The 22086-nt window shown below is 38.2% G+C and overlaps 1 protein-coding gene across 1 annotated transcript in view; it reads left to right on the top strand.

Annotated features, from left to right (window-relative positions):
- Positions 1 to 22086, top strand: part of LOC140740019 (cysteine dioxygenase type 1-like) — a 71423-nt gene that overhangs the window by 31215 nt on the left and 18122 nt on the right. The gene's annotated exons all lie outside the window — the stretch shown is intronic.

The raw sequence follows: 22086 nt of genomic DNA, 5'->3' as shown, positions 1-22086 counted from the left end.
TGATAGTATGTACGTTTGTAATAACCTTACAGAACATTTCCCTCTGTGGGAAGCAAGAGCGGTTGTTTCAGCTGATGGAATGCCCCTCCCATCTGCTGCTCTGTTGTGGAATATATTTGAAGAAGCAAAGGGGAAAGAATACAAAGTCATAAAGGTGAAAGCCCACTGAAAATTATCACCTGAGGGGAATAGGAAAGCCAATGAATTTGCAAAGCAAGGAAGGAAAGCAAAGCAAGCTTTAAATGGGCTGGAATGGCAACCACAGATTGGGGAGATGGCAAGGCAGAAAGAACAATAGTTTAAGGTTATGGATTTAACCAAGGAGAAGAAGAAAGATAAAGAATTTTAAAAATTAAAAGGAGCAGGGTCAGATTTATACAAAGAGCACAAGGGTGTATGTGTTAAGGATGGAATTGTCCTATATGAATGGAAATTCATGGTCCCAGAGGGAGGAAGAAATCAGATGATCCACTAGTACCATGGTTTACAGGGATACCAGGGAGCTGAAATCACCTGGAAAAGATAAAGGAGATGTGTTGGTGACCTAGGATGAAGGATGACTTGGAGGACTATGTCAAGAATTGCTTGATTGTACAATATAATCCTGACAGAAATGTAAAGAAAGGAGCCCTCCAACATACCAGACCAGTGGAATGGCCTTGGATTAACTTTCAGATAGATTATGTTGGACCCTTGACACCTACCCCAGGAGGGTACAAATATATTCTTGTAGTGGTAGATAGTTTCCCCAAGTGGGAGGAAGCTTTCCTGACTAAGACAAACAAGTCCAAAGCCACTACAAAAATCTTATTGGAAAGGATTTTTACCCACTGGGGATTACCTCAGAGTATAGAAATGGATCAAGGCTCACATTTTACAGCCCAGATAATACAAGCTGTCCTGGCACTTTTTGGGATCTAGCAGATATTTCATATACCTTATAGACCACAGTCTAGTGGAATTGTGGAAATGATGAACTAAAGGTTAAAAAACTATGATGGTCAAAATGGTGCAACAACATGGAACAACATACCAGGTAGTTTTGCTTTGTGTACAGATAATACTAAGGAATACAGTGGCATCATCGATGGGTTACATCCCCTATAAACTCATGACTGGAAGGAATATGAGAGCAATTGAGGAGTTATTAAGATTAGATTTGTCAGAACCTGGAATAGATGGGATTGTGTCAGAAAAGTGGATACAGCAATTGATAGAGACAGTGAAAGAGGCAAGAAACAACAGAGTTTCTTCTTGTTGGAAACAAGAAGCAACAGAGTAAAGCCTACTATGACTCAAAGAATTAAGAATTAAATCCAGGACAGAGTAATGATTAAAATATACCAACTGACCTCATTTTTAAATCAAGGGTTTGCAGCACCTTGTGAAATTGTAGACAAAGCAGGTCCATCAGTATACAGGGTGCTGAGTTTTTCAGATAAAAGTGAAATTGGTTGGGGAGAAACTGGAAAATTATCACCATCAAGAAAGTAGAGAAAGAAAAAATATGTTGGTTCCTGCCTCCCCTGTTCTGAAATGAAATTGGGTGCAAAAAGATGGACTGCTAGAGGCCAAAGATAGTTGGGAGTTTGGATTGAATGAGTTAGGAAAACAGATAGGAAATACAGACTTAAAGTAAATTAAGATTGAAACTGGAAATAAGAACAGAAATTATCCTTCTGTGTTACAGATTTAATTTGATACAAAGAGAATTATTTATTTTATTGTGATTGAATTAACCATGTCTGGAGCCATAGTTGGTTGTGCTTCAGAACCATTACAGCGGATGAACGTGTCAACAGTGATGTTTTATATGAAGAACATTTGGTGATTAAAAACAATCTTTCTCAACAGATACAGGTAATATGGGCTAATATGCAAGAGACAGAAGACTCAAATTTGTATTATGCTGGGGTCAATGGTTTGATAAGTACGGATAAAACTTTAAATATTCCAGAGGACACAAAGGTACAATTCTTATGTAATAAAATTCTAGAGGTAACATTGTTTAATAACCCAGAGGGGATAGTCATTAATTAGTCTTTAGATCCAATTATTGAGCAGCCTTCAGATGATGATGGCCACAGTAAAATTAGTTTTGTAGGATCATATTATTTGAATATTGAGTGGGATAGTGATCTACACAAGAGATATATCGATTGGTGTGGCCACATCAGGTGTTTCTCAAAGGTTGCTTCCAATTATTATAAATTGTCCACAGGAGGATATAGTACATGGGGAGAGCAGAATGGAAAGGTACTAAGGGACATGAGTAAGAGTTTCTGCCAAGACCCAGGCCCTTTCAGGGATTTCAAAACTACCAGAAAATTGACCACTTCACAACCCCAATTAACTGAAACTACACTAGAGCCTAAATGTAGTGAGATCCAGCACCACATGAAAGAGGTAGAATTAGAGTTAGAAGATGTTTGGGGATTTGTCATATGGGTACCAGCTTGTGCAGTTAATTTTCAATCTAAGTGAAATAATGGTGCCTGAATGGTGCTACACCGAGTCAGTTATTTACTCATCTTCTTGGGAGACAACTAAGCAGGAGTGAATTTAAGCCCATTGAAAATAGAAGGAAGAGAGGACTATTGGAATTAGTGAGAGCAGATTATGCATCAGGGGTAGTACCAGTTATTATCTTAGATATGGGAGAATTATCCCACAGAAATTGCGGGATACTACTGGAGAAAATTATCTGGATCAAATACAGACTAATCAAATTGTGAGGAGTGCATCACAGGTAACTCTGTATTCACTTAAACTTCTGAAGCCCCTTCGAGATACAACACATTTGATAATTGACCACACAGACCTCATATCTAAGGGAATGCATAAAGCTGAGATCTGTGCTACGTAAACTAGTTGGTTGCTTACCATGATTAGGACAAACTTATTACAACTACATATCAAGTACCAAATTAGGTATCAGATGAATGACTAAAAGACGCCCTTGTGTCATATTAGAAGTCTTCACTAACCAACAGAGTACTGGATACCTGTGATGATGGTAAAGGGAGGTTTTATGTTCATGCAGTATTTCACATTCCCCAACAAGGAAATAATTTAACCTGCTCTTTGAAAAGGATTCACAATGTGGACAAATACCCACATTGGGCACATGCTATTGTTAGGAATGGTACTGGGAAAGGGATAGATTTATCAATATGTCAATGAGGGGGAAACCACTGGGCTTGCCTAGAAAAGATGACAAGACAGAAACTCCTTTTCAGTTCTGAATAAGGGTCTCAACCTGAAAGGTTGATTGTTTATTCATTCCCATAGATGTTGCCTGACCTGGAGAGTTCCTCCTGCATTTTGTGTGTGTTGCTTTGGATTTGAAGACTTTCTTGTGTTTAGGATACTTTCAACAGTACATCTGTAGAAGTTTTCAGTTTAATTACCTGCCATCAGTAAAACCCTTGCAATCACAGGGAGACAATGCAAACTGCACAGAGAACATAGGAGGTTAGGGCTGAACCTGGTTCATTGGAGCTATGGGGCTGCAGTTCTACTGGTGGCAATACTGTGTTGGCTAAACTAGCTTTAGTCAGATCAGCTTTTATTTATACACATTTCTAAGTTCAATGAAATGACATCAAAACTGACTTTGATTAATCTGAGAAACTCAAACTACAGGTCTTACCTAGATTAGCAATTCCAAATTTATGGCTCCATGTAGACATGAATGAACACTTGGGAGCCCAATGAGGTGGATGGGGATGGATTTATTAGCTGCTGCAAGTGAGAAGGCAATCCTCAGCCAGGTGTGACAAGGGAATTCCCTGTACCTTCTTTTCCAATCCCAACTCCCTCCTCCTGTAACAGTTGGGAGTTGAGCCAAAACAGATAAAGTTGGAGCGAAGAACAAATTCACTCACTCCCTGAGTCAGTAGTTACCAGGTAACCAATCTTCCTATGCCATCTAGTTCTCCCACACAATGTTTCTTAATTATTTTCAATTTGCAAACAGTTCAGGTTATAAACAGTTATCAGTAAAAGGAACATTTCGTAACCTAGAGATTTCCTGTAACTGCTGGCTATGTATGCATGTTCCATGTGAAGTAAAGCTGATTTTGTATGTATCTTAAACATGAGATTCTGCAGATGCTGGAAATCTTGAACAACACATGCAAAATACTGGAGGAACTCAGCAAGTCAGGTAGCATTTATGGAGGGGAATAAATAGTCCATATTTCAGGCCAAGAGTTTGATGAAGTCCTGATATGTGTTGTTCGTGTGCATCTGCTATTATTTTCAGATACTGTTTTCAGTTTTCAGTCTTTGTGAATTTGGTCATTGTTTATTATTGACTGTTAATTGTCCTGAATTTCTCTGAGGACTAGTGGAATAAGAAAATGAACAGATGGCTTTTCCATTACCTTGTTTTGAATTTTTTCTGTTCTTGCGAGGAGTTTCAATGCTTGTCAGATATGTGCTATGGTATTTCAGACTGAACACCTTCCTTCTAATGCTAATTAAAGAGTTGTAAATAGATGTTAACAAAGATGATCCTGCAGCCATTTCTCAGCTTGGTAAATATTAAATCCTTTACTGATAATATGTGTCTTGTTTTAAACACCATTTAAAAAAGAAGCAAAGCTTAGATCCCATCCCAATGATAGAAAACATGCATCATATCCAAATTATTGTAGTTCATTGGCACCAATACTATCAGTTGCTGAAATGTCCATGGCTCTTAATTGGGAAATACAAAAGCTGGACATCATTGTATGGGACATTAGTTTAGCTGGACGTGGAGTATCTGTGTATTTCTGGTCACTACACAATAGGAAGAATGTGATTATGCTAGAGATGCATAAGGATGTCACCTGAACTGGAGAGCTTGAGTTATCAGGTGACATTCCATAGACTAGGAATGTCTTAAATGTTTTAAAGTGAAGGAAGCTGAGAAATGACATAACAGATGTACATTAAATTTTGAGAGGCATAGATAGGTAGAAAACCTATGTCTGTGTCTATAATGGGGATGTATAAATCAGAGAGCATTGGTTTAAGATGAGAGTAAGGAGGGTTAAAGGAAATCAGAGAGGTAAAATCTTTTACACAAGGAGTAGATGATATCTGAATTGAACTGTCAGAAGGCACTGCAACAAATTTAAGACATAATTTGACAGGTATTTGAATGAGCAGGGCATTGGGGGATTTGGAATTAATTCAGACAAGTGGGATTTGTATATAAAGGCATGATAGTCAGCATTACACCGGTGGGCCCAAAAGGCCTATTCCTACACTGAACAGTCAACGAGACGATGACTGAAAAATATATCAAGTCAATTATTTTCCCTCTGCAAAGTTGGCGTGTGAGTTAGAAAGCATCATGAAGCAAACTTTGGCATGTCACCAAATACTCTAGCAAATTTCTGCAGATGTAACGTGGAGATCATTCTGACTGATTGCATCACTGGTATGAAAGTGCCAATGCACAAGATCGGAAAACGCTGTAGAGAATTGTAAACTCAGCAAACTCCAACTTGGCCACTGGCCTCCCCCCCATTGAGGATATCTTCTAAAAGTGATGCCTCAATAGGTTGTATCCATCATACTCACCATCCTTTCTTCCCATTATGGCCACCAAGACCTTGAAGATGCAAACTCAACATTTTAGAAACAGCTTCTTTCCCTCAGCTATCAGATTTCTGAACAATCTATGAACCCATGAACACCACCTCACCAGTTTGCTCTATTTGTTTATTTTATATCTATTCTTATATTGATTTATGATCATTTTAATGTAATGCACTGTACTGATAATGTAAAACAATAAATTTCACGACAAGGTTCCAGATTCTGAATTAGAAACCAAATGTCTTCTAATGTCTAGTATATGGAACTTCAGTTTATAAAATTCAAAATAATAAGCTATATAGTATAAACATTTGGAACATAATTAAAGTTGGCATTTTACTGTAATTTTATAATTTGTGTGTTTCAAAATAATTATTTCCAATAGCTTTAATGTGATAATTGCATTTGATAATATTTGTATTGGAAATCTCTGACTCATTTCTCTACCTAGATATTGCCTTAAGTTGACCAGAATGTTTGTCAACCAGTTTTATGAAAAGGTTAGCAATCCAGAGTATGATCTCTCTTCCTCTCTTCACAGATGCTACCTGACTCATTGCAGTCATAGTGTTTTCCTTTTTTATTTCAAATTTCAACCATCTGTATTTTCCCTTCTCTGTGCAAATGGTTTTTATTTTGACTTTAAGTGAACTTCAATCATCACATCCTTCTCAATACAAAATTTTTACAATATATCATAACTCCATCCTGCCTCACACTACCTGCAGCCAAATTCTGCATCTGCAATTTTATTAACTTTAACCTCAACTACTGAAGCACTCTCCTAGTTCATAATTTACAGCTCATCCAAGATTCTACTGCTTAAATCTTCACTTTACATAAAGACTCATTCCCTCATCACCCTTCTGCTCACTGACATATTTTTCTCTGAGTCTACCAATTCCTTGATTTTGAGGTTCTCATGTTCATGTTCAAATCTTTTCATAACCTGAAATGTTCTAATCTCTTTATTAACCAGCCAACTGCAATGCTTCAAAACCTGAGTATGCGTTCAGTTCTGACCTATTGTGCATCCCCCACAGAGTTTATCCATAACCAGCTGAACTTTTAACTCTCTAACATTGACTTGCTGTATAATTCCCTCAATAGATTTCTAAATCTCTTCATTTCAAAGGTTCAAAGGTCCAATTTAATGTCGGAGAAATGTACATACATATATACACACACACACACACACACACACACACACACACACACACACACACACACACACACACACACACACACACACACACACACACACACACACACACACACACACACACACACACACACACACACACACACACACACACACACACACACACTATATATATATATATATCCTGAAATACTTTTTTCTTCATAAACATCCATGGAAAAAAAGAGAAGTGCCCCAAAGAATGAATGACAGTTACATGTGAGAACCCTAAAGTTCCCCCAACTTCCCCCTCCCGTGCGTAAGCAGCAGCGAGCAACAATCCTCCCTCCCCCCACTGGCAAAAAAAAGCAAGCATCAGCACTGCCACCAAGCACTCAAGTGTGAGCAAAGCAACAGCTAAGACACAGACTTGCAGTTACTCCAAAGACTTTGCGTTTCATCCAGCATTTGATATACCACTTTCTTGGATAGCCTATCCAAGGATAGCCTGTTGGAGAATAGATATTAAAGCATATCTATTTAATCAAACTCTTAGATATTAACCCTAATGTTCTGTGTAACTCAGAAAACTTTATATTGTTTGCATTTGAACCTTTTGCTCTATCAAAGTTTACATTAATGGAAACTGCTGTTTAGAGGTCTGCAAGAAACTCTCAAGTATGAACTTATCAAACCAATAAAATATAGTGCACAAACAGGGGTAATGGAGCCCAAGTATAATTAATTCATAGGGTGTTATTTGTTTTTACAGGTCTAAATCAGTTGTTTGAAAGGTTCAGAGAGTGAAAGGTTGCTGTACTTCCTTTCTCCTACCAGTGCCCCAGTATCTGCAACTCTGATACTTCTACTTCCTTGAAATCTGCCACCTTCTGTTCCCCCACAATCTTCTTAAACATACTGAGGTATTATTTCCATGTTTTCTTTAAATTTACTGCAAAATGGATTAATCCACTGTGTAACAGCTAAAAGAAATCAATTAAAAGTGTGCTAGAATATAATATGAATAATACCCAATTGTCCAGAATATCTGCTGAACTGGTTCTACCAAAATCCTGTGCATCTAGATGATTAAAGTTTTCTGTAGTCCTTAATATTTCTTATTTAAATAATCAAATTCTACCATCAAGCCAACATTCCATTTCCTCCTCAAATCTTCAAATTATTCAGAGCCTGAAGTATTCTGGAGATCAACAATAAACACAATCCCAAAATTCACTTGACTATGTTAACAGCCAGCAAAGTCCTGCCTTGGCAGTATTTTTAAATTGTCAGTACTTTGATAAATATATACTGTATGAATGCTTCAAAAACTAATGTGCTTGAATTAAAGACAGTAAATGTCATAAGAATTGCTATATTTAAAAAAATAAAGATACATTTATAATACTTAAAAACATAAGCCAAAATATACCTAATAAGGAGAAATTTACTTCCGCCTAGCCTTTCCTTCCTGTTCCAACAAGCAAAATCAAAGCCCTAGTTTTATCCAAACAAATATCTAGACAACCTAAGAACATAGCTGTCAAATCTGAAAATTTACAACCTTCAGAAAGCAATGGAGATTGGCTGTTCCTGGAAGTGAAACTAGTTTGACCCTAGATATTAATACCTGCATTATGATAAAGAATTTATAACTACAGTCAGCAGCAATAAGCAGTGTGATGAAACAAATATCATCAATCTGAAATGCTAACTCTATTACTCTCTCCACGGATTCTATCATATTTGATGAGTAATTACAAAGTGTTGTGTTTTCATTTCATTGAATTACATTGAACTTGATGATGAGAATATCAATAGTCATTTTCAAAATACCAGTGATTTACCAATGGGCACTGTGTAGTTGCTTTTATACACTTTTCAGTTAGAGTAATTGCCATCAATGTGAAGTGTTTAGGTCTAATTTAATTAATTTCTCAACAGTATCAAAATGATCATGAGCAGTGACATTTAAATTTCAATGTTGTGGCATTCAGTCAGCAGGATTATCAAATCTAAGCTGATAAATAATTATTTCATCACAGAATTAAGATTGTGTGGACTTTGTCCTTGTGAACATGGGGATCAAACAACTACTCTGTAAAAGCATAAATTATTGACTGCAGGTAAAATTATCGCAGAGTAACTTTAGTTACCAATATGGTGGTTAAATAATCTGATTAAGTATCTAGATGTTAGAATACTGTCCAGGTGCATGACTTTATATTTAATTATAACAGCTGAGGAGGTATTCTACTTAACAAAGTCAATCTGTAGGGGGAAAAAAAGGATCATTTTACATTAGTTCACTGATGTCATTAAAGAATGTAAAATTGTCTTCTTCCTCATTCTGGTCATCTTTCCTCATTCTCAAATTTGCCCCACATTTCTGTTTAAATCTCGTCTTAAAGCTATGCCCTTTAGGTTTAGACCTCCCTGCTCTGGGTAAAAGATTGTGACTATTCATCTTATTTATACCCCTGATGATTTTATAAATCTCTATAAGGTCACCCCTCAGCCTTCTAACCTCCAGTGTAAAAATCCCCAGCCTAAGAAGTCTCTCCTAACTCAACCCTCCAGTTCTAGTAACATCTTTGTGAATCTTTTCTGCACCTTCTCCAGTTAGATGACATCCTTCCTAGTGCTAGGTAACTGGAAATGCACACAATACTCTAAGTGTGATCTCACCAATGTCTTGCACAGATGTAACTTGATGTCCTAATGCTTGTATTCAGTAGCCTGACTGATGAAGGCATGCATGCAAATACCTTCTCTAGCAGCCTGTCTATCTGTGTCATCACTTTCAGGGAATTAGGTACTTGTACTTCTAGGTTTGTCTACAACCCTCTTCAGGGCCCTGTTACTGTGCAAGTCCTGCCCTGGTATAACTTTACAAAATGTAACACTTTGTACTTGTTCAAATGGAAAATTCCATTTTCCATTCTTTGGCCAACTTTCCCGGAAAATTTGTTAATGATTACCAGCAAGTGTCATCTCTGTGAAACATGTGAAACTGCGCTGGTTTTCTTGTCTACGTGAGTCTAGTGAATGCACACTCCAGTCCTGCCAAACTCGTGAGATTGGAATGGCTCTCCCACCCCAAACCCTGGTTTGTGTGGATGCTGTGTAATTTGCTACCCTGTTACAAATCAGTTCCATGAAATAACAGACAGCACACTGCATACGATCAAAGGAATTACATTCATGAATTGTAAATTAACTAAAGAGTTAGTAAAGAAGGAAAAAACAAAAATGGCCCATTATAATTAAACAGTTAAATATGCACAAGTTGGAGTTCAGCTCTTCCCAAAATTCATATTCACTGATCCTCAGTTGATCTCGGCACCTTGCTCCATCAAATCACCGTTCTCCACCGGGTTGAATCCTATGACTGCTTCTCTCTTCATCTCCTGCTGAATAAAGGACCCAGCTCACATTCCAAAGCACCCGTTATCTTTAAACATAACACAAACATTGTTTCTACAGAAAGACCATTACACTAGCAGTGTACTTTGTGTTTACACTAGCAGTGAAACCTTTCCCAGGGTGTTACACATGGTTTAGTGCTCCTACTGTTACTGAAAATAATTTTTGAGATATTAATGTTATCAGGAATGACAAGAGAAACTGGGACTTTCTCCTTAGAAAAGTCCCAGTGGTCCATGTTGGGACCGATTGTTTTTACATTATATGTCAGTGATTTAAATGATGTAATTGAGAGCTTTGTTGCAAAGTTTGCAGACAATTTGAAGATAGGTGGAGAGGCAGGTAAATTTGAAGAAGTAGACAGACTACAGAAGGACTTGGAGAGATTAAGAGAATGAGGAAAGAAATGGTTAAAGGAATACAATGTGAAGAAATATATGATCTTGTAGATCAAATGCTAGAACAAATACAAGCATAGACTATTTTCTAAATGAAGAGAAAATTCAAAAATCTGAAGTACAATCAGACTCGGAAAGCCTCATTGAGGATTTACTAAAGGTTCATTTGGAGGTTGATTTTGTGATGAGGAAGACAAATGCTATGTTAGCAATCATTTCAAGAGGACTAGAATATAAAAGCAAGAATGTAATGTAAAGGTTTTATAAGGTGTTGGTTAGGTCTCATTTGGAGTGTTGTGTGCAAGCTTGGGCCCCTTATCTAAGAAAAGATATACTAACATTGGAGAAGGTTCAAAGGAGGTTCACAAACATGATTTTGGGATTGAAAGGCTTATCATATAAGGAACATTTAATAGTTCTGGGTCCATATGCACTGGAATTCAGAAGAATGAGGGAGGATCTCATTGAAACTTATAGAATGTTGAAAGGCCTCCATAGAGTGAATGTGGAGAAGATGTTTCCTAGGGTGAGAGATTCTAAGAACAGATTGGAAGAGAGGTTCATCCATTTACAATGGAAATGAGGAGGAATTTCTTCAGGCAGAGTGGCAAATTTGTGGAATTCATTGCCGCAGGCAGCTTTGAACGCTAACCGTTGGGTATATTTAAGACAGAAGTTGATAGATTCTTGATTAGTCATGGCATGGAGGGGTACAGGGAGAGGGCAGGAGAGGGAAATGGATCAGCCATGATAAAATAGCACAGCAGACACGATGGGCCAAGTGGCCTAATTGTGTTCCTATGTCTTATAATCTTATGGTCTTATAGTCCATATAGGAAAGCCAGCACAAATGAATTAAAGGCACATCATATTTGACCAAATATGAAGAGTCTGTAATGTTTCAATGATCTAACAGGGAATGTTGATTAAGAGAGTGCAGTACAGGTTTCAGAGGTCATCTGACAAGAGACTGGGTAGCTATAATAAGGATTATGAAACAAAGAGGTGTGTGTCAATGTGGGAAAAAATGACTCAGTGACAAGAAATAGAAAATTATATTTGTTTTAGATTGGAAACCACTTTATATGATAACCTTGGGGATCAACACTAGAACCACATTGTCTTTACATTTATTGGATATGGCTACAAGAGGTGGATTTTCAACATTTGTAAATGACATCAAATTTTGAGGTACTATAAATAATAAAGTAGATTAGTCAGGGAGTGTGAGAAGACTTGGATAAATTGTCGTATTGTGCAGATGAATGGCAGATGAGATTTAATATAGAAACGTGACATGATACATTTTCAAATAGGAGAAATAATATCAGCTAAATGGCTCGGTGATAAAAGTTGTGTAGGTACTGTATATGGAAACCTGTATGTTTGTGTGTTTAAATCATTGGAAGTGGTGGGACACATTGGGAGTATAATTAATAAAACACATGGGTTTGTGGGCATCTTCAATAGAGTCATCAAGTTCAAAAGTAGAAGAGTTGTGTTGAATCTTCATAAAATATTCATCAGGATCTAACTGAAATATTTCATTCAATTTTAGTCACTGCATTCTATAAGGATGTAAAACTTCAAGATAAAATACCAAAAAAGATTAATTGGAATGGTTTCAGAAGGAAGGGAATTTGGCTGCATGGTAAGGTTTGAAATGCTAGGGTTACATTAGAACAAAACTAATAGGAAGAGAATTAGGCTATTTTCTCCCTCATACCTCCTCTGCCAATCAAGTAGACCAAAGGTGTTTTTCTACATTGTACCTCTTCTGCTTCTATCATTTTCAGGTCCTGACCCTATTTCCCTTAAATCCTGTAATATCCAGAAATCTGTTAATCACTTTTTCTTTGTGAATTATTCTTCTTGGTCTTTCTTTTGAAGAAAATCAATGACTGACAGAAGTACCTGAAGCCTCTGGTGGAAAAAAGTCCAACATTTTCCCACTTCTAAATGAGTACGTTCCCTCCTATCTTCTGAACATTTGAAAAAATTTCCAGTTCTGATGAAAGATCCTCAACTTGAAACATTAGTTGTTTCTCTTTCTGTTTTTGCTGCCTAACATGCTGAAGATTTTCATCCCTCTTGCACCTTCTGTTCAACTGGAAACAACATTCCCTCTGATTTATTTTTACAACTGCGCAAACCAGCCATTGCTCTGAGCAGGAAATTTTTTCATGGCCTGAAAACTGTGCAGTACTTTAAATGTTTTTTTGTAATATGCGTATTATGAATATTTGAATATTTGGAATGAAAGTTGAAAGACTTTTGATTTTATCTACTTCAAAATTATATTAGCCTTAACATAAAATTTCAGCTGTGTGTCAACAAAGGCTATGTGCGCGGGAGCATTTCAGTTACTGTGCGGCTGCACACCCATGCAGCTTAGAAAGCACGGTGATCAGAAACTTTCCCAGTTCCAATGAAAGATCCCAAATCTGATACTTTAGTTCTCTTTCTGTTCTTGCTGTCTAACAGGCTGAGGATTTTCAGCATTATTTGTTTATATTCCATACGTTAATATATTACCCCAATCCCATGTGTTTGAATTCAGCATATTAATGTCTTATGTGGGACTTTACTAAAAGTCTTCTGAATATCCAAACACATTACATCCATTTATTCTCCCCCATTAAGAAAAATCCTCTTTAAAAACTCCAACAGTTTTGTCAGTCATAATTTCTCTTTCATAATTTCATATTAACTACATTTGATTCTGTTGATATCTTCTAAAGATCTTATTATCATCTTGCTTACTATAGATTCTGGCATTCTCCTTGCTATGGAGGTCAGGCTAACTGGTTTATATTTTCATGTTTTCTCCATCTCTCCTTCTGGTTTAAGCCTGGCACTGGTGAAGCCCAGCAACTACTTACTGGTGGCAAACAAAACAAAGAACACAACTAAATACTTTATTAATAACACTTTTACATGTTAATTTTATCATAAACAATCACTGCAAACAATGGAGAAGTGAGCGAATGTGCGGATGAGTTGAGGGTCGAAGCGTGCAGGTGCAAGGGAAAGTTGAGGTGAGGTTGAGGCATATTCGAGGCAAAGTCAGGGCAAACAGAGCAATGAAGAGGCAGATCTGAAGCCTGTCCACCTAAACCGAGAGCAAACTTAGATCAATCTAAGTGCCAGGCTGATTTGGAAGAGTTGGGTACAGGCCAAAATGTGACAGTGGGATCCAGGTCCAGAGCATATTGATGCGACAAAACTAGTATGAGGCACGACCCGATGTTTGGATAATTTAAATACCGGACCAAATGGATTGAAAAGGCAGTGTGTCGGGACCAGGGACGAGGGTTGGGCCAGTTCCGCTCACTGATCTGCAGTGTTTACTTGACTCTGCACTGAACTGAGGCTGCAACTGTAGCTTGCTCCAGGTTTCATGACTATAGACTCACTGTTGATCTGAATGCTATTTGCTTACTTTTATGTTTGCATGATTTGTTTTATCTTTCTCTGTACATTGAGTAATTGACATTATTTTTATGGGTTTTTTTGTTTTGTGGTTGCCTGTAAGGAGACAAATCTCAAGGATGTATAATGTATACATACTTTGATAATAAATATACTTTGAACTTCAAACTTAAATAGTAGGATTACATTTACAGTCCTGTATGCAGGAACTGTACTATTGTTTATAGAATTTTGGAAGATTATAAGTAATGCACCCACAGTTTCCATGGCTTCCTCACTTAATATTCAGGGGTGCATATTAAGGGGCCCTAAGGATTTATCAGATTTCAGTTCAATTAATTGATTCAGAATTCTTTTCCTCACCAGTAAATACCTTTAATTCCTTTCATTCTTGTTAAGTAGCATTGATGAGCAAACTGTTTGTGCCCTCTTCTATAATGATAAATAAAAGTATTTGTTTAGAATAACTAAACCTGAAGTTTTCCCATTGTCAGATTTACATTTGTCTTCACTAACCTATATCTTTTAATTTACTTGCAGAAATTTTGCTGTCTGTTGTTACGTCCCTTGTAGGCTTGTTCTCGCATTATATTTTTTATCAATCTTTTGATCTATTTTTGCAGAATTCCAAATAATTCCCAACCCTCAGGTTCACTGCTTTATCTGGCAACTTTTTATGACCACTGTCCTTAACTTTTCATAGTACTGATTGATTTAATTTCCTTTTGTACTTTTGCTTCAAGTAACTATTGTCTTTCCCTCATTGATCCCTTAAGTTTCAGCCATTAGGTATTCTATATCATTCTTTTTAATAGAAACATAGAAAGCCCACAACTCAATACAGGCCCTTCAGCCCACAAAGTTGTGCTGAACATGTCCCTACCTTAGAAATTACCAGGCTTACTTATAGCCCTCTATTTTTCTAAGCTCCAGGTACCTATCCAAAAGTCTTTTAAAAGACCCTATTTTACCCGCCTCCACCACCATTGCCGGCAGCCCATTCTACGCATTCACCACTTTCTAAGTAAAAAACTTACCCCTGACGTCTCCTCTGTACCTACTCGCCAGCACCTTAAACCTATGTCCTCTTCTGGAAACCATTTCAGCCCCGGGAAAAAGCCTCTGACTATCCACACGATCAATGCCTCTCATCATCTTATACACCTCTATCAGGTCACCTCTCATCCTCCGTCGCTCCAAGGAGAAAAGGCCGAGTTCACTCAACCTGTTCTCATAAGGTATGCTCCCCAGTCCAGGCAACATCCTTGTAAACCTCCTCTGCACCCTTTCTATGGTTTCCACATCCTTCCTGTAGTGAGGCGGCCAGAACTGAGCACAGTACTCCAAGTGGGGTCTGACCAGGATCCTATATAGCTGCAACGTTACCTCTCGGCTCCTAAACTCAATTCCACAGTTGATGAAGGCCAATACACCGTACGCCTTCTTAACCACCGAGTCAACCTGTGCAGCTGCTTTGAGTGTCCTATGGACTCAGACCCCAAGATCCCTCTGATCCTCCACACTGCCAAGAGTCTTACCATTAATACTATACTGTATTCTGCCATCATATTTGACCTACCAAAATGAACTACTTCACACTTACCTGGGTTGAACTCTATCTGCCACTTCTCAGGCCAGTTTTGCATCCTCTCAGTGTCCCGCTATAACCTCTGACAGCCCTCCACACGATCCACAACACCCCCAACCTTTGTGTCATCAGCAAACTTACTAACCCATCCCTCCACTTCCTCATCCAGGTCATTTATAAAAATCATGAAGAGTCCCAGAACAGATACCTGAGGCACTCCACTGGTGACTGACCTCCATGCAGAATATGACCTGTCTACAACCACTCTTTGCCTTCAGTGGGCAAGTCAGTTTTGGATCTACAAAGCAATGTCCCATTGGATCCCATTCCTCCTTACTTATCAAATGCCTTGCTGAAATATCCATATACACCACATCTACTGCTCTTCCTTCATCAATGTGTTTAGTCACATCCTCAATAAATTCAATCAGGTTCATAAGGCACGACCTGCCCTCGACAAAGCCATGCTGACTATTCCTAATCATATTATACCTCTCCAAATGTTCATAATTCCTGCCTCTCAAGATCTTCTCCATCAACTTACCAACCACTGAGTTAAGACTCACTGGTCTATAATTTCCTGGGCTGTCTCTTCTCCCTTTTTTGAATAAAGGAACAACATCTGGATTTTAATTATGTGCCCCAATAAAGCCAAGTCACACATTGTACCTTCATAATTGCCTTTGCTTAAAATTAAGACCCTGGTTTCACTTACCATTATTTCACATCAGATCATATTGTGTGCAGGCAGTGCCATAGTGAGACCCAGCAATGGTGCAGTATGCAACATATGGGGGGCGTTGGAATACTAGGCAGGCCATAAAGACAAAACATGCATTGTCAGTGTTCTTTAATTTACATCCCCAAGTTACCTTGATGTTTGTTCTTTTTATGGTACCTATAAAATGCTATATATTCTGTTATTTCTACAATTTCAGTACGTTGATAGAGATTAACGCTGTGTATTTGATGAAACCATCACAAGTCATTGATGCAGGAAAACATCAGCAGTCCTAATGTGCACTGGCCCATTTCTAATGGGAAGAATTTTCAAAAGGCATGATCACTTCTGTGCCAAGCCTTGGGTAAGGCTATCGCCAACAGGGTCAAGTCTGCACTGGAGCAGGTGATCCATCCGGACCAAACCTGTGCTGTACCGGGCAGGAAGATCTCAGACAGCCTCGTGCTGCTGAGGGACACCATCGCCTACGTGCAGGACAGGGGGGTGGACGCCTGCCTGGTCAGCTTGGACCAGGAGAAAGCCTTCGACAGGATATCGCACACGTACATGGCGGATGTGCTCTCCAAAATGGGATTTGGGGAGGGAATCTGGAATTGGATCAAACTGCTCTACACAGACATCTGTAGCGCAGTCCAGGTCAACAGGTGGGAAACAGGCAGCTTCCCCATCAGGTCTGGAGTCAGGCAGGGCTGTCCTCTCTCCCCTGTCTTGTTCGTGGGCTGCATAGAACCCTTTACCGAAGCCATCAGGAAGGATGAGGGCATAAGAGGAGTGACTGTGCCAGGCAGTGGAGGGACCCAAGTCAAAACCTCCCTGTACATGGACGACGTCACCGTCTTCTGCTCTGATCCAAGGTCAGTTCGCAGGCTGATCAGCATCTGCGAACAGTTCGAGCAGGCGTTGGGGATCTGGTTCGGAGGGGCCGAGGTGTGCAACAAGAACTGGCAGGAGCCGACTGCCAAGGTCAAACAGAAACTGGGGCTGTGGGAAGGACGCTCCCTATCGATAGCGGGCAAGAACCTGGTCATCAGGTGTGAGGGGCTCGCAGGGCTGCTGTACTTGGTGCAGGTGTGGCCAGTCCCCTGCTCCTTCAGCTCAGAAATCACCCGAGCCGTCTTCAGATTCGTCTGGGGATCCAAGATGGAGCGGGTCAGACGGACCACCATGCACAAGTCCCTGGACAACGGGGGCAAAAACATCCCCAATGTCGCCCTCACCCTGATAGACAGCTTCATGTGTGGCTGCATCAGGTTGTGTGTGGATCCCAGGTACATGGGCACCAAGTACCACCATGTGCCCAAGTTCTACCTGTCGCCCTGGCTACGAAGGATGGGTCTGGCCCCTTTCCTGCACAACACCCGTCAGCTGGTCATTGCCGCCATACCTGTCCTTCGTAGAGAAATTCTTTCAGGTCATCGCCTTTCACCACAAGGCCATCAGGCAGTGGTCAGCACGTAAGGTCCTGCAGGCACTGCAGGAGGAGGACGTGATGGACACGGTGGGGTGGTTCCCTGAGCAGACCGTCCAGTTCATCTGGCAAAATGCCTCATCGCCAGACCTCACCAACAGGCACCAAGACCTCGCCTGGCTGGCGGTGAGATGGGCCCTCCCAGTCTGATCCCTCCTGTACGCCAGGAGCGTTGTCTCCACACCCCTCTGCCCACGGGAGGACTGCAGTGAGGAGGAGTCGGTGACCCACCTCTTTGCACACTGTGGGTTTGCGGAGGTGTGGAGGAGGATGGAAGGGGCAGTGTCGAGGTTCATCCTCAGCAGCTGCGTAACAGAGGACTCTCTGATCTACAGGCTGTTCCCGGGGACACACACCGAGACCAACATCCGGTGCTGCTGGCAGATCATCAACTCGGTCAAAGACGCTCTTTGGTCGGCCCGAAACTTGATGGTCTACCAGCACATGGAGATGTCCGTGGGGGAATGCTGCAGACTGGCACCTTCTCGGCTGCAGGAGTATGTGCTGAGGGACGCACTCAAACTCAGTGCAGCCACCGCAAGGGCCCGGTGGGGAAGGACCCCAGTCTAGGGTTCTTCTCCCGCAGGAGTTGAGGGGTAGGGGGGTTGGGGGTATACCCCACTGAATGTAAATATGAAAGAACAGTATGCCACATGGGTGGCAAAAATTTTGAATTTTGAAAATGTTAAAACAGTAATGGTAACAACTGTAAAGAATTGAAAGCCATTGAATGGTTATTGTGTATAATTTTATTTATTTTTTCCTATCTTTTTATTATTATTATTATTAATATCAACAAAATAAAATTGATACATAGATAATGGGATTACAAACATACACATTTCAACTGAACATGAAAGAATACATAAGCAATGGTTACAGTATAAATGAGTTTTCCCAAATCATGGATGATACAATTTACAAATAAACAAGGCAAACCTAGGTATATCATAATATATATATATTAAAAAAAAACAGAAAAAAGAAAAAGAAAAAAAATTATGCAAAAAAACTAATCTAATAATCTAATAACTAATAAGGAAAAAACAAAAAAGAAAAAAGAGAAAAAGAAAAATGGAAAAAAGGGCTGTTTATAATATCTCACAAAAATACAAAATCATCAGTGTCGTCAACTCCGATCCTCTCAACATATATAAAATCGAAACTGGAAAAACAAATAGGCTTGGAACAGGGTCATATTACATCATATGAAAATATTGAATAAATGGTCTCCATATCTTTTCAAATTTAATAGAAGTATCAAATACAACGCTTCTAATTTTTTCTACATTTAGACATAACATAGTTTGAGAAAATCAATGAAATACGGTAGGAGGATTAATTTCTTTCCAATTCAACAAAATAGATCTTCTAGCCATTAATGTAAGAAATGCAATCATTCGACAAGTGGAAGAGGATAAATGGAGTGAGTCCATCATTGGCAAACCAAAAATTGCAGTAATAGGATGAGGTTGTAAATCAATGTTCAATACCGTAGAAATAATATCAAAAATGTCTTTCCAATATTTTTTCAAAAGCGGACACGACCAGAACATATGAGTTAAAGACGCTATCTCAGAATGACATCTGTCACAAATAGGATTTATATAGGAATAAAAATGAGCCAATTTATCCTTGGACATATGAGCCCTATGCACAACCTTAAACTGTATTAATGAATGTTTAGCACATATAGATGATGTATTAACTAATTGAAGAATTTTATCCCAATTATCAATAGGGATAGTAAGGTTAAGTTCTCTTTCCCAATCATTTTTAATCTTATAGAAGGGCTCTGAACGTATCTTCATAATTATATTGTAAAGTTTTGATATTAGCCCTTTCTGAGAAGGATTTAGTTCAAACAAATTCTCCAAAATACCTGAAGACACAAAATTTGGAAAAGTAGGAAGTACAGTATTTAAGAAATTCCTAATCTGTAAATATCTAAAAAAATGAAATCTAGGCAAATTATATTTATTAGATAATTGTTCAAAAGACATAAAACAATTATCCAAAAACAAATCGGAAAATCGTAGTAATCCTTTAGTCTTCCAAGCTGAATAAGCTTGGTCTATAATAGAAGGATAAAAAAAGCAATTGGATACAATAGGAATATTTAAAACAAACTGAGTCAACCCAAAAAATTTCCGAAATTGAAATCATATACGTAACGTATGTTTAACTATTGGGTTGTCAATTTGTTTCGGCAATTTCGAAAGAGCAAACGGAAGAGAAGTCCTTAAAATAGAACCCAATGCAAATCCTTGTACAGATTTAATTTCCAGGTTCACCCAATGAGGGCTAAAAGATATATCCCAATCCTTTAACCAACATATCAAATATCAGCTATTAACTGCCCAATAATAAAATCTAAAATTAGGCAATGCCAATCCACCTTCCTTCCTTGCCTTCTGTAAATATTTTTTACAGAATATTTTTTAAAAATCTAGGATTTTTATTCTGCCATATATATGAGGAAATTTTTGAATCAACATTAGCAAAAAAGGATTTCGGAATAAAAATTGGTACCGCTTGAAATATATATAAAAACTTGGGTAAAATAACCATCTTAATAGCATTAATCCGACCTATCAGAGATAAAGATACTGGTGACCACTTAGTAAACAAACATTTAATCTGATCGATTAAGGGTAAAAAATTAACCTTAAATAAGTTCTTATAGTTTTTTGTGATTTTAATCCATAAGTAAATAAAAGAGTCATTAACTAATTTAAAAGGTAAATTTCCATAAATTGGAACTTGTCTATTTAAAGGAAACAATTCACTCTTATTAAGATTTAATTTATACCCGAAAAAATCACTAAATTGAACCAACAATGATATAACTGCAGGAATGGATTTCTCAGGATCAGAAATAAATAATAATAAATCATCTGCATATAATGATAGCTTATGTATATCTGTCCCACGATTAATGCCAAAAATGTTCTGTGATTCTCTGATAGCAATTGCCAAAGGTTCTAAAGCAATATCAAATAATAATGGACTAAGAGGACAGCCTTGTCTGGTACCCCGAAATAAACGAAAAAAGGGAGATCTTTGATTGTTAGTAAGCACCGAGGCTACTGGAGTATGATATATCAGTTTAATCCAGGAAATGAATGTCAGACTAAAATTAAACTTCTCAAGCACATTAAATAAATATGGCCATTCAACTCTATCAAATGCTTTCTCCGCATCTAATGAAATGACACATTCTGAAGTGCTATGTGAAGGAGTATAATCAATATTCAATAATCTCCTAACATTGAAAAAAGAATAGTGATTTTTAATAAAACCAGTTTGATCTTCCGAAATAATTTGGGGTAATACCTTCTCCAGCCTGGATGCCAGTAACTTGGAAAAGATCTTGGAATCTACATTCAATAAAGATATTGGTCTATAGGATGCACAGTCAGTAGGGTCTTTATCTTTCTTCAATATTAAAGAAATGGAAGCTCTATAAAAAGATTGTGGCAGATTGCCCAATCTGATTGCTTCTTCAAAAACCCTGCATAACCAAGGAGAAAGAGTAGCGGAAAAACATTTTAAAAATTCTACTGTATACCCATCTGGACCTGGTGCTTTCCCAGAATTCATAGAGGAAATAACCCCTTTAATTTCTGCATCTGTAATAGGAGTTTCTAATATTGAAAGATCATCTGATGATAATTTTGGAAAATTCAATTTCCCAATAAAATCACACATGGTATTATGATCATGAGGGAATTCGGAATGATACAGGGAGGTATAAAAATCTTGAAATGATTTGTTTATCTCATCATGGTTAACTGTCAGATCCCCATTCTGCTGACGGATCTTAAATTTTATTTTTGAATAAAGTATATTTTGTTTTAAAAAAAAGCCTTGGGTAAAGCTTCTTTCATCCAGATTTGCACATAAAATTGGGCAGAACGTGCTCCAATATCTAGGATTATCCTGACCCTATCATTTAAAAAAGTATGGCCTAAACAAATATCAACTGCAGTTGGAAAGCTGAAACAAAACCAAAAAATGCTAAAAATGAGAAGCAGTTCACGTTAGCTCTCTTTCCACAGATGCTGCCTGACCTGCTAAGTGTTTCCAGAATTTTCTGTACTTGACCCAGTTTCCAAAATGCTCGTTGAAATAACATTGCATATTTTTGTCACATTTTTGGAGTACTTTCACCGCAAGCACTGCAGTGGAATGCAGAATGTAGCTCCAAGAGTTGCTGGGAGGGATTAGAAATACGACCCAGTAGTCACAACAGCATTCCACGAAAAAAAAAACGTTTATCTCCCCGTGTAACAA

This window comes from Hemitrygon akajei, chromosome 2 (assembly GCF_048418815.1).
Source record: "Hemitrygon akajei chromosome 2, sHemAka1.3, whole genome shotgun sequence".
Taxonomy (NCBI): domain Eukaryota; kingdom Metazoa; phylum Chordata; class Chondrichthyes; order Myliobatiformes; family Dasyatidae; genus Hemitrygon; species Hemitrygon akajei.
The sequence above is the reverse complement of the archived record's forward strand: the minus strand, read 5'-3'. Positions and strand labels throughout refer to the sequence as shown.